Here is a 12,951-nt window from a genome sequence, read left to right on the forward strand (position 1 = left end):
AGTGATCCTTCCAACCTGCCAGGGTCAAGAATCTGCATGACCTTGACCCTGACCCCATGCTGCTTCCTAGGAGCATTCGGAGGGCAGTCTGAACCCCAGAACTGCTCAGGCACAGATGTTCTAACTCCAGGATTGGAAGGATTTATTCTAACTCTCTAGGATGCCGTGCCTTCCTTTCAAACTGTGCCAAAAGTAGCCAGAGGGAGGACACACACATCCAAGCCACAGCCTGGCTTCTTTTAGAAGAGGGTGCCGCAGGCAAGGCCAACTTCAGCCTCTGTAATTACTCCCAGCTCAGAAGCCAGCAGTCTTCTCTGTGTCGGGAGAAACATAGCACTGTGCTGTCCCCAGCTGGATAGGGTGGCCTCACTGACATTCCCCTGTTTATAAACCAAGTGCTTTGTTAGCCAGTCTGTCCTTGGCTTCCCCAGCAACACTGCTTAGGTGGACCCACTTAACAGATGAGAGCCCTAGGTCAGGGAGGGAAGCATTCACTGATAGTCTCCGAGAGTCAGAGATTGGGATCAGACTCAGGCCCATAGGCGATGGGGTAGAGTATAATGCCAGGGGTTAGAACTCAGCTGTCCTTTTGGTGGTTGTGAACTCACCCTTCTGAGCCTCATCTGTAAAAGGGGCAACTGTACCTATTTCACGGGGCTATCCGTAAGGACTAAATAACAGGAGTTGGAATGGCTGAATCCTGTTCTTGAGAACCTACCTTTAAAGTTGCCTCCTCCAGGAAGCCTTCCCTGACTACCACCCATGGATTAAGTTTCTCTTTGTGGGCGCCCACAATCCTGAACTTTCAGCACTGCAAGCACTGCTGCTGCCTGTTTATACTCTTCTCATCTCCATTAGACTTTGTACCCTCCAAAAGCAGGAAGTTTTTCTGATTCATTTCTGAATCCCAAATGCCTAGTAAGGGGTCCAAATGGAGTTGGAACACAGTCAGTGTTCCTATCCTTCCTCCCTCCTTTCCTCCCCTTCTCCCTTTCTCCAACTTTTCACCAAACCAGGCTGCCTTCTGCAAAAGGGCTGTGGCAATAGGTAGGTGGGTCCGCAGGGCTGAGCCCCCCGGCTCACTTATCCCGAGCCAGCTAGATTCTGGAATAGTAGAGAGAGCATTCTGGAGCAGGGAGGAAAAGTGATCCCCCAGGGCAGACTGGCCAAGGGCAGCTGGTGGTGTCCGGCTGGCAGGGGGCACCATATGGGCCTGATAAGCAGGAAGGCCTGGGAACTCTGCGTGTGCAACGAAAGCTGTTTACCGGCCTTTGCAGTTTCCCGGAGATGGCTTGCTGGGAGCTGTCAGCCATGTGTCCCCTGCAGAGGGGCAGCCTGCTAGTGCCCCTTCTGCCAGTCGCAGAAACAGAAGCAGAAACAGAATGTCAGAGCTGTGAGTGGCCTCCTCTGAGGTCACTGTGGCCGAACCCTCATTTCACAGATGAGGAGGCTAAGACCCAGAAAGGGATAGGGACTTGTGCAAGGTTACACAGCAAGCCAGGAACAAATGCCAGGTCTCCTGCCTCCCACCTTGGATGCTTATAACAAGGAGGAGGCAAAGAAGTAGGGCCAGGCGCAGTAGCTCACGCCTGTAATCCCAGCACTTTGGGAGACCAAGGCAGGCAGATCATCTGAGGTTGGGGGTTTGAGACCAGCCTGACCAACATGAGAAACCCCATCTCTACTAAAAATACAAAATTAGCTGGGCATGGTGGCACATGCCTGTAATCCCAGCTACTCGGGAGGCTGAGACGGGAGAATTGCTTCAACCCAGGAGGTGGAGGTTGCAGTGAGCCGAGATCACGCCATTGCACTCCAGCTTGGGCAACAAGAGCAAAGCTCCGTCTCAAAAAACATAAATAAATAAATAAAAAAGAAAAGAAAAGAAAAAAATAAGTCCTGAAAGTAGCTCAGTATTCAAGAGGGGCTTGAAAGGGGATTCTTCTTTTCTCTTCTGTTGTTTGGTTTTCTGTTTATCTGCCCTAACTTCGTAAACATTTCTGTAGTGATCATGTTCCTTTAGTGATCAGAAAAAGAACAGTAAAAGGGGTGGGGGAGCTACCTATGGGAATAAATGGCTTTTGTCTTTAGTCAAATGGCATCAGCTACAATCTTACTCATTTCTTCCTCAGCGGACCCACAGGACCCCAGCAAGATAGTGGATGCCAAGGGGTTGACAGGGCTCTCAGCCTCTCTCCAGCCATCATTTGGGCTTGTAGTGGGACCAAGACAAAAGCCTAAGCTGGGATGAGAGGCCCTGGGGTCCTCAGGTGGTCTGTCCTCCCTACTTCCCTGAGCCAGTCCCTTCCTCTGTTTCTTCATCTGTAAAATGGGAGTTATTAGTGGAAGACACCAGAGCGCAGTAGTTAAGCACACCGATGCTGGATCCCGGGATCCAGGCTCCCCTATTTCTTTACTACATGGCCTTTGGCAAGTCATTTAAATTCCATGGGCCTCAGTTTCCTCTAAAATGTAAAACTGGTGCAATGGACTGAATGTTTCTGTCCTATCAAAATTCGTATATCAAAATCCTAACCTTCAAAGTATCAGGAGATGGAGCCGTTGGGAGGTAATCCCTTCATGGAAGCAGAGGCCTCATGAATGGCATGAGTATAAACAAGACCCCAGAGAGATTCCTGGCCCTGTTCACTCTTACAGTGACAAGACAGCCATCTATGAACCAGGAAGTGGGCCCTCGCCAGACAGAATATGCCAGCACCTTGAGCTTGAACTTCCCAGCATCTGCAACTGTGAGAAATACATTTTTGTTGTTTATAAACCAGCCGGTCTTTGATATTTTGTTAGAGCAGCCTGAATAGACTAGAATAATGGGGATTACACCTCATGGAGTCATCATGAGGATTAAAAGTTAATGTTGGCTGGGTGCCGTGGCTCATGCCTGTAATCCCAGCATTTTGGGAGGCCAAGGTGGACGGATCACCTGAAGCCAGGAGTTTGAGACCAGCCTGACCAATGTGGTGAAACCTCATCTTTACTGAAAATATAAAAATTAGCTGGGTGTGGTGGCAGGCGCCTGTAGTCTCAGCTACTCGGGAGGCTGAGGCAGGAGAATCACTTGAACCTGAGAGGTGGAAGTTGCAGTGAGCCAAGATTGCACCACTGTACTCCAGGCTGGGCAACAGAGTGAGACTCCATCTAAAAAAAAAAAATGGCCAAGCGTGGTGGCTCATGCCTGTAATCCCAACATTTTGGGAGGCCAAGGCAGGTGGATCATGAAGTCAGGGGATCGAGATCATCCTGGCCAACACGGTGAAACCCTGTCTCTATTAAAAATACAAAATTAGCCGGGCATGGTGGCACATGCCTGTAATCCCAGCTACTCGGGAGGCTGAGGCAGGAGAATGGCTTGAACCTGGGAGGCAGAGATTGCAGTGAGCCGAGATCATGCCACTGCACTCCAGCCTGGTGACAGAGCGAGACTCTATCTCAGGAAAAAAAAAAAAAAAAAAAAAAGAGTTAATGTTTGTGACATGTTTAGAATTCTGCCTGGCAAATAGTAAGTGATATATATGTTGCATACACACACACACACACACACACACACACACACACACACATATATATATATATATATATTTTTTTTTGAGATGGAGTCTAGCTGTTACCCAGGCTGGAGTGCAGTGGTGCCATCTCGGCTCACTGCAGCCTCTGCCTCCCGGGTTCAAGTGATTCTCCTGCCTCAGCCTCCTGAGTAGTTAGGATTATAGGCACCCACCACGCCCAGCTAATTTTTGTATTTTTAGTAGAGACAGGGGTTTCACCATGTTGGTCAGGCGGGTCTCGAACTCCTGACCTCATGATCCTCCTGCCTCAGCCTCCCAAAGGGCTGGGATTACAAGCTTGAGCCACCACGCCCGGCCACATATTTTAATAAAACTAAAATTGCTTTCCTAACTGGGTGGACAATGAAGATGGCGTGGCTGGAGCACCTATGAATATCATAGTTCTTGGCTGGGCCCCAGGGAAGGGAGCGTTCTGTCTTGGGATTGGAACCAGCATAGCCCAGTCTGAGCGGTAGGCAGGCTAACATCACACCCTCAACGGACAGGGTAGGGTTGCGCCACCCTCCCTGGGGCCCAGGTCGGAGACAGTCCTCTCCCAGGGAATCAGAAGGAGCCTAGGTTACTTACTGGTGAGTCACAAGCCCCAGGGCTCTGACCTTTTACCCCAAATGCAGGGCCTTTCCTGCCTGCTATGCCCGCTGACCCGACCACCCCAACCAGTTGCCTCTGAACCCATCCTTCCTCAGACCCTTCCCATGCAGCTGCTTCTTCCAGGAACATCCAGCCAGACTGCTTCAACTCTCCTGGCCTCCCCACCTTTGCCTTGAACAGCTACTTGGCCTCCTCCCTAACACCCATGGTCACAGCCACCCACACACCAGTAATCTCTCCCCAACACACACACACTCCTAAACAACTGTTAGACCTTGGAGCTCCACATACCTTGGCTCTAAAACAAATCCTCCATGTATGTATATGTAACCTTAGCTATCTCTGAGCCTCAGTTTCCTCATCTGTATAGTGGGCATAATACCTACCTTAGAGGGCATAATACCTACCTTTGTAAGGCTTCTGTGGGATAATATATGCAAAATGCTTAGTCTAGTGGCAGGCGTGTGGTGAGTGCTCAGTAAATGGTAACAGGGCTGGGTACGGTGGCTCACGCCTGTAATTCCAGCACTTTGGAAGGCTGAGGTGGGTGGATCATCGCTTGAGCTCGGGAGTTCAGGACCAGGCTGGGCAACAAAGCAAAACCTTGTCTCTATAAAACAAAATTTTAAAAATTAGCCAAGTATGGTGGCACACACCTATGGTCCCAGCTACCCAGGAGGCTGAGGTGGGGGGATCGCTTGAACCTGGGAGGCAGAGGTTGCAGTGAGCTGAGATTACGCCACTGAACTCCAGCCTGGATGACAGAGACCCTGTCTCAAAGAAATAAAAATAAAGATAACATTTTTTTAAAAGAGTAACTCTGATGATCATTATTATGATGATGGTGAGCCTGTTTGCCTCTTCCAGCATCTGGGCATGCCTCAGGCATGGGGGCTGGAAATCAGCATTCGCTCCAGGGACTCCTAGAGCTGCTGACCGGTGCCTGGCGCAGAGGAGGTGTCTCACACGCATCCAATGGCTTAACTTCTGTCCTCTCGTTCTCACAGTGTCTGGCAAGTGGGTGAGGAAGGAGGAGAAACAGCAGGTGGAGAAACAGCAGCCCCTAATGGGCCTGGGGAGGTGCTCCTGAGGGGGGGCCCTTGGTCCCTACCCCTCCAAATCGCCCTCCATGGTGGGACCAGCAGTTGTCTCCTCCCCCAGCCTGGCATCTACGGGGAGATCTCTGGGCTGTGGAGCCACTGAGCTAATTAAGAATGACAAAGCACCGTGTAATTGCCAGCAATTGATGAGTCCCCTGCTTCCTCCTGCCCCCGCTTCCCTCATCCTCCTTGGCACTGTCTGGCCTGGAGGTCACCGCACAGACACGGAAGCAGGCAGAGTGGTGTGACTGAGCACAGGCTGGTGTCAGGAGACATGGGGGCTGGCCGCCTCTGCCACCCTCTTGCAATGGCACTTTGGGCAAGGAGTTTCCCTTTTTAAATTGACTCTATTTCCCCTTTTCTGTCTACAGGGATCTTGACCTTGTGCTGAAAAGAGGTAGGAGGAGGGACAAAGTGAAGGGACGAGGCCAAAGAGGACTCTGCTTAGGGGTCTGCTGCACCTTCCAGACTGGTTGAGTGCGAGGCAGACAGCCTCAGGTTTGAGTCTCAAGCCCTACTCAGCAGCTGTGGGATCGTGGGCAGCCCACCTACCTACCGTCTCCAGGCAGCAGGTTCCTCAGCTCTAGAATGGGACTCGTCTGAGAGCACTTAGCTCTTACTAGGACAACCTGCATGTGTCCTGAATCTGGGCCTATAAAGAGATCCCTGGACAAGCCCAGTCCTATCAAAGAGAATATAGATATTAAGGGTTGAGAACTTTTAGAGCAATTTGATAATTTTATGTCTGTTGAATCTCATTTTTTAAATTAGGCTTGTGTTTTTTGTCTTATTTTATTTTATTTTTCTAGTAATTCATTTTCCTTGTATTTTACAAAAGCATTGGTCTGTGACAGATTAGAAATTCTTTTAAAAACGGTCCTGCTCCACTGATGCTTTGAGAAGCACGACTTAGTGGACTTTATAAAACAGCCATTGGTGGCAATCTTGCCATAATATCTATATAGTTCCAGGGTTTGATTTCCAGGAACTTTCAACTTCTCCGAAGCCTATGGGATAAAGACCAAATCTCTTAGCCTGGCTTTCAAGGCCCTTCTCACTGAAGTCCCAACCCACCTTCCCATCCCTCGTCCTCCCCAGCCACATAGCCTTCTGATACTACCCTGTAGCCCCTTCCCCTAAACTTCCTGTATCCTCCTACTTCTCCATGCCTTTGCTGTTCCTTCTACCTGGAATGCCTTTCTCCACTTTGCCCTTCAACTGGCGAACTCCTATTCATCCTTCAAAGCCCAGACTAAATGTCACCAAGCCTGGGAAGCCTTTCCCAATGCCACCCCAGCACTCACCCCAGGTGGGGTTGCTCCCTTCTCCATGCTTCACATGGAACATGTGTGGGGACAGGATATTGCTGGGATTAAGGCTACAGGCTCAGCAGTCAGAACAAGGTGGGCTTCAGACCTAACTTTACCAGCTGCACAATCCTGGGCAGGTGACTTAATACCACTGAGTCTCATTTTCCCGTCTGTGCGGTGGAGTCTAGAGGTGATGTGTGAAAAGTTTCCAGCACCACGGTACACAGTAGAAACCTCAGATATGACAGCTGCTGTCAATGGTATCCCTTTGGTTCATAACTTTCCACGTCGCTTTTCTGTCTCCCTACTAGGCTGGGTGCTCCTTGAGAGCAGAAGCACTTGAGAGTATCTGGTTTGCCTAGATGTTCCCTTTGCCCAGCCCAGGGCTTGCACGGAGCTGTGCGTTGAATGTGGGTCTCTGGGTGCTCCCTGCCCCACGGTGCTGGCAGCTGCTACCTTGTCAGCGACGTGCTGATTAACCCCATTTCTGATTTGTACTGTTTGCCAATTTCCATGATGCAAATACACCCACCACAGCCAATTTCAAGTTACCAGAAGTTTAATAACCATCTTGCAGAACTGCTAAATATTAGACAACCTGCTCATTTGAGCCACCTGGCTCCTGCACCCCTCTGGGTGTGACTATGCTGAACAGAAGATGAGCCAGAGCAGGCTTGGGTCCCGGTTGAGGGACAGGCTGCCTCCCATGCTCTCTGCCCAGCCAGCACATTGAGGACCACCCGGGGAAGGGCCATAGGGTCAGCCATGCCCCACACAGAGGCCTTCGCTCATCTCCCTCCCCCAGGCCTCCAGCCCCTTTGTTCTCTGAGATAAAAGCCTGTGAAATTGTTCATCTGTCTCCTCCCACAGAAGGAAGAACAGAGGCTGGTTAAGGGACCTGGCAGATCCATCCATCAATGGTTCTTGGGGGCCTGGGCAAGAGGGTGCTAGCCATGCGGCTCACAGGGCCTAATTTGCGATAGCCCTGTCCCCACCGCTGTTGCAAGCGAATAAGCTAAACCTGGTCACAATGGAGATCAGAGAAAGCTTGTGCACAACCTCCTCTAGCCTCCTTTCCTATGACCCCTTCGTCTCCGAGGCTCAGGAGGGTCCCCACTTGGCATTTTATGCTCTGCCGTTATCGTCCTGCAATTCTTCATAATTTATTTTTTATTTATTTATTTTTTTTTCTTTTTGAGAGTCTTACTCTGTCTCCCAGGCTGGAATGCAATGACGCGATCTCAGCTCACTGCAACCTCCACTTCCTGGGTTCAAGGAATTCTCTTGCCTTAGCCTCCCTGGTAGTTGGGATTACAGGCATGCACCACCACGCCCAGCTAATTTTTGTGTTTTTAGTAGAGACAGGGTCTCACCATGTTGGCCAGGCTGATCTCGAACTCCTGGCCTCAGGTGATCCGCCTGCCTCAGCCTCCCAAAGTGTTGAGATTACAGGTGTGATCCATCACACCCAGCCAATTCTTCATAATTTCATCTTTGAATTTGTGTTTTTTAAATGAAGTCTGATGGGACAGTGGAGCATGCCTAGAGGATTTAGAGCCTCAGTTTAAGTGTGTGCCAGCTCCGCGGCTGCTCCCCGCCTGTTAGCACCTGTTCGCCTCCTCTGCCTAGCCCCACTCTGCAGCTGTGCTGTCTCCTGTGACAGGCAGGACCCTGGGCCCAGGCATGGGGGAGGGGGGATGGTTTGGAATCAGGTGCACACGCCCTTCATCATCTTGGGCAGGGCATGGCAGCAGCTCTCCCCACCCTGGGCTGGCAGCACCATGGCACATCTGGTGGGTAGCTGGCTAGAGGCCACATCTCAGTGGGGGAAAGACTCTGATCTAAGGACTCAGCACATCCTGGCATGGAGATTTAAAGACCCTTGGGGATGGCCCATCTGCCAAAGGGTTGGGGCAGTGGACCTGTGGGAAGGAGAGGCCTGGTTTGGCTTCAACACACCCCACTCACGCCCAGTGTACCTCGCCTCAGTCCCGTGTCTGACTAGAGGGGAGCCTGGGAGAGTTGAGTGCTCACAGTACGGGTCACGTGGAGAGTTGAGTGCTCACAGTACGGGTCACGTGGAGAGTTGAGTGCTCACAGTACGGGTCACGTGGAGAGTTGAGTGCTCACAGTACGGGTCACGTGGAGAGTTGAGTGCTCACAGTACAGGTCACGTGGAGAGTTGAGTGCTCACAGTACAGGTCACGTGGACAATTTGACCATTGTCAGGCTCCAGAGAGTAGGAGTGTCCTCCACTGGGGCGTGGTGCCCCTGGGCACCTATGAGGGTCTTTATGAGTCTCCCTGTGCCCAGAAGCACTTTCTCACCTGTGCTGAGGGGATGACCTCTTCCTCCTTCCAATTTTCCTGGGTCTGACTTCTGTCTGTCTCTTCCGGCCGGCTTGAGGCATCCTCAGGGATGAGCCGTGAAATAAAAATTGAGTAATTTCTGTGATTCCACACACAAGTTAAAGGCTCTGATGTTTGCATTGTAAACTGACATTGCATAATACAAAGATGAATGGTAAAATTCATGCTAATAATTTAAATGTTTAATTTCTCCTTACTTAGAACCACATAAATAGCAAATAAAAAACACAGTGACAAGAGAAAAACCTCAGAAGAAAGAAAAAATAATTATGCGTGTACCTTCTTTTTCTTCTTTTTTCTTTTCTTTTTTTTTTTTTGAGACAGTCTCGCTCTGTCGCCCAGGCTGGAGTGCAGTGGTATGATCTCAGCTCACCTCTGCCTCCCCAGTTCAAGTGATTCTCCAGCCTTAGCCTCCTGAGTAGCTGGGACGACAGGTGCACGCCACCACACCTGGCTAATTTTTTATTTTTAGTACAGACTAGGTTTCACTATGTTGGCCAGGTTGGTCTTAAACTCTTGACCTCAAGTGATCCACCCGCCTCAGCCTCCCAAAGTGCTGAGATTACAGGCGTGAGCCACCGTGCCTGTTTTTTTTTTTTTTTTTTCTTTCTTTTTTTTTCCCCAAATAGAGACAGGATCTTGCTTTGTTGCCTAGGCTGGGCTCAAGTTCCTGGGCTCAAGCGATCCTCCTGCTTTGGCCTCCCAAAGTGCTAGGATTACAGGCGTGAACCACTGCACCTTTACCTGCCCACAAGTACCTTTAATGGCCCCTTTTGTCTGCTTTTTGAACAACAGGCCCACACACATCTTCATCTGGGATTGGGCTTTGTAAATTATGCAGCTGGCTTCCTCTGGTCACTCCTGATCCCTCTTAGCCTGTGGTTGATTTGTTTTATTTTTATTTATTTATTTATTTATTTTTTTTTTTTTTTGAGACGGAGTCTCGCTGTGTCTCCCAGGCTGGAGTGCAGTGGCGTGATCTCGGCTCACTGCAAGCTCCGCCTCCCGGGTTCACGCCATTCTCCTGCCTCAGCCTCCCAAGTAGCTGAGACTACAGGCGCCCGCCACCACGCCCGGCTAGTTTTTTGTATTTTTAGTAGAGACAGGGTTTCACCATGTTAGCCAGGATAGTCTCGATCTCCTGACCTCGTGATCCACCCGCCTCGGCCTCCCAAAGTGCTGGGATTACAGGCTTGAGCCACCGCGCCCGGCCGATTTGTTTTAAATAGCACGTATTGCATCCTGACACTCTGTGTAACTGATTGACTTTTTAAGGTTGTTGTCTATGGTCTGCTCCTGCCACCGAAATGTGGACCCTTAGAGGATGGGGTTTTGAATGCTGGGTTCAGGGCATAGCCCCAGGGCACAGAGTAGCCCAGTACACAGTAGGTGCTCAGTAAACATCCTGGGAGTATGGCATGATGAATGCTCTCCAGCCTGACTTTGGTCCCTCGTCTTTCCACTCCCCAGCTGCCCAGGCTTCAGTCCCTCCCCTTGTCCGTTTTGCCCATTTTGGTTCCGATATCTCATATCAGAACTAGGTGGTTCCAGCATTCTTTTCCAGACCTGAGTGATTCAGCCCTTCTGCTTCCTGCCAGCCCCGGGACTGTGGGTTTGAATGACGACTGCCCAGCAGGCTGCCAGGCACTCAGCCTGGACCTCCGGGCTTCCCTCCTTCCTGGGATTCCTTAGGTCATTTCCATCGATTGTCTTTGGCTGCAACTTCTTGAGTTAATCTCTCCATGTTGGAAAGCTTCCGTTGCTGGTTTCCCCATCTGCTTCCAGCTTCAAGTCCTTTTTGGCTCCGAAACCACATGCCTGTGCTCCCAGCTACTCAGGAGGCTGAGGTGAGAGGATCGCTTGAGTCCAGGAGGTGGAGGTTGCAGTGAGCCGAGATCGCAACACTGCACTCCAGCCTGGGCGACAGAGTGAGACCCTGTCTGAAAAAAAAAAAAAAAAAAAAAGATCAAGAAACTTGGGTTCTGCTCTGTGTATTCCACCCAGGGCAAGTCCCTGCCCCTGTCTAATTTCCTCACTGTGTCTACACAGTCACCAGTAGCATATTTGATACCCATGTCAGAACTACTGATAGGTTCCCTCACCAATGGACAAAACACAAACAGGTGTCCCTTCCCCTATGCTGAGACATCAGCATGGAGACAGGCTGTCTTTCAGCCACCCTACCCGTTCACTTTATGCGCTTGTGCAGTGCACAACCCACACAGCTGTGTTTAGGCAGCAGTCTTGCCAATCAGCCTCCCTGAGACGTATTTTCCCAAGGCCGTAACTGCTATGAGAACGGGTCTAAGCATCAATGACCCCCAGAAAACCCTTGTTGTTGTTTTTTTTTTTTTTGAGATGGAGTCTTGCTCTTGTCACCCAGGCTGGAGTGCAATGGCGCAATCTCAGCTCACTGCAAACTCCGCTTCCCAGGTTCCAGCAATTCTCCTGCCTCAGCCTCCCAAGTAGCTGGGATTACAGGCGCCCACCACTACGCTTGGCTAATTTTTGTATTTTTAGTAGAGACGGGGTTTCACCATGCTGGCCAGGCTTGTCTCGAACTCCTGACCTCAAGTGATCTGGCTGCCTTGGCCTCCCAAAGTGGTGGGATTACAGGCATGAGCCACTGTGCCCGGCCAACCCTTTTAACCAGCAGGTTTTCTTTTTCTTGGGTTCTGCAACAGGGCTGGGACTAGTGTGGGGCCTGGGGTACAAAAGTCAAGACTCATCTTCAGGGCTCGCTGAGGATGAGAGTGCCTCCGTAAACCTTGCACACAAGGCACCTCGCTGGCCTCACCTTCACCCTGGTCTGTTCTATGGATTCCCAACAGCTATAGGAGGCGGTGGCAGTGTTTTAAAGGAAAGTGCCAGAAAACCGCCTCAGACTCCCAGCGGGCAGCTTCTTTCAGCAGCTGGGAGCCATGGAGGAGGCTGACTCTGCAAGAGGAACCCAGGGCAGGAGACAGAGGCCAGGGAGCTGGGTGCCAGGGCAGGCGCTGTGCCGGGAAGTCAGCCTTGCCTAGAAAGAGGGTGACCTGACGCCCATGGGAGGGGAGCAAAGGGAGGGCCGGGTAATCAGTCCCCTTGCTTGTGATTGAGGAGTGAAGGGAGGGCCGGGTAATCAGCTGTGATCGAGGGGTGATCAAGGGGTTTATAGGAAAATCTGTGGGGAAGGGGGTGGGGAAGAGAGAAGGCCACGGCAGACCTGGGCTCTGCAGGCTGAGCTCACACTCTGGGGCGGACACAGGGTCCAGCGGGACAGCCCGAGCGAGGCCGGCCCCCACCCAGAAGTGGCCTTCTTGGCCCCCAGTACACTTTCCTCCAGTTGCTTTGGAGACCCGGAGGCTGACACCCTGATGCTTTGAGATACAAGGCCACCTGTGAGTCAGTTACCATTGTCAACACCCGGAGAACACTAAGACGACTGTGTCACCTCCCAGATCCCAGAAACCCTTTAGGCTGTGTTTCCCAAATCTCTGACATCCAAAATCACTTTCATCTTTGCCTGCACTGATAGCTATGTGGTGTGTTTTGGAAAACTCACTCCTCTTTACTTAAATAATTATTTTCAAAGGAAACGATGCAAATAGAAAACAACTTGGTTGCCATAAATAGATGCAGGTATTTTTCCTTCTGGCTGGATTCTGGTGCCCCCAGGGCTCTGAACCCAGGGCCAGCCTCTGTTCAAAGAGGAGGCCCGCAGCCCCGCAGAGGCTCTCCCCTCTTGCCAGGGATGGAATCACTTTCTCCCTTGATGTGGAGGCTGTGCCCACATGCTTCATGAATGTGTCTCCTCCTTGTGAAAAACGTTCCCAGGGAGTCCTGGGCAGTGGCTGGAAGAACTACCTTTTGCGGCTGGGGAGGGGAGACTGCTGGCTCTGGGAATGTCTGGGCCCTGAGTGCGCCCCCAGCCTCAGCCGTGTCCTCCCATCTCAAGTGAGCAGCGGCTGTCGTGACAGAGGTGTTCAGAGGCTTCACATGAGATCCTCTGAATCCG

This window comes from Macaca mulatta, chromosome 1 (assembly GCF_049350105.2).
Source record: "Macaca mulatta isolate MMU2019108-1 chromosome 1, T2T-MMU8v2.0, whole genome shotgun sequence".
Classification (NCBI taxonomy): domain Eukaryota; kingdom Metazoa; phylum Chordata; class Mammalia; order Primates; family Cercopithecidae; genus Macaca; species Macaca mulatta.